The 1,132-nt window shown below is 44.2% G+C and overlaps 1 non-coding gene across 1 annotated transcript; it reads left to right on the forward strand.

The window, feature by feature from the left end:
• The first annotated feature begins 749 nt into the window (after window positions 1-749).
• LOC141675994 (small nucleolar RNA R71) lies at window positions 750-856 on the forward strand. Its single transcript, XR_012556609.1, has one exon. It is a non-coding gene; the product is annotated as a small nucleolar RNA R71 (small nucleolar RNA).
• The last annotated feature ends 276 nt before the right edge of the window (window positions 857-1,132 follow it).

Genomic DNA, 1,132 nt, shown 5'->3' on the forward strand with positions numbered 1-1,132 from the left:
AAGTGATTGCCTTTACCTGCTCCTTAGCTTCCTTCTTTCCTGGAACTTCAGTGTCACTAGACAATATACCAGGTTGACGATTTAGCAAGGCATTGGCAATTTGTCCAATCTAATTTTCCAAGGTCTTGATAGAAACAGCTTGACTCTTGCACATAAGCTTCAACTCCTCTAATTCAGATTTTTTATTAGCTTGTTGCAGCTGGAGTTGTTGTCTTGGTGCATACTGCGGTTGCTGAAAACCAGGGGGGTTGTATTGCTTAGCTGGATACTGCTGATAAGGCTGTTGAACGGCATTCTGAGCGTTGCTCCAACTGAAATTAGGATGATTGCGGTTGTTAGGATGATAGGTGGCCGGCACAGGTTGCTGCGATCGCTGGAAGTTGCTCATGAACTGAGCTGATTCACTAGAAATTGCGCACTGATCAGTCTCATGGGCACCAACATAAAGCTCACAGACACTAGTGATTTGATTAACTCTATAATTAGCCAAAGTGTCCACCTTTATTGTCAAAGCCTTAAGTTGGGCAGCGATAGCAGTTGCTGTGTCCAACTCCAGAATTCCTGCTACCTTTCCCTGAGTCAGTCTCTTGGAAGGATTCTGGTACTCATTAGCAGCCATCAGTTCAATAAGTTCATAGGCTTCATCATAGCTCTTAGCCCACAAGGCTCCTCCTGATGCTGTATCAAGCATGGGCCTAGAAGTAGGACCCAATCCATTGTAGAAACAGTTGATAATCATCCAATCAGGCATGCCATGGTGTGGGCACTTCCTTAACATATCCTTATATCGATCCCAAGCCTCACACAGAGATTCTCCAGTTTGTTGAGCAAACTGGGTAAGAGCATTCTTGATTATTGCAGTCTTCTCCATGGGGAAGAATTTAGTGAGAAACTTTTGAGCAATATCTTCCCATGTAGTGATAGACCCTGCTGGTAGAGAGTGTAACCAGCACTTAGCTTTATCCCTCAGAGAGAATAGGAAGAGTCGTAGCTTGGTAGCATCTTCAGTCACATCATTGAATTTGAAAGTGTCGCAGATCTCGATGAAATCCCTGATGTGCATGTTGGGGTCTTCGGTAGGAGAACCCCCAAACTGAACTGAGTTCTGTATTATCTGGATCATGCTTGACTT

Source organism: Apium graveolens, chromosome 7 (genome assembly GCF_009905375.1).
Source record: "Apium graveolens cultivar Ventura chromosome 7, ASM990537v1, whole genome shotgun sequence".
Lineage (NCBI taxonomy): Eukaryota > Viridiplantae > Streptophyta > Magnoliopsida > Apiales > Apiaceae > Apium > Apium graveolens.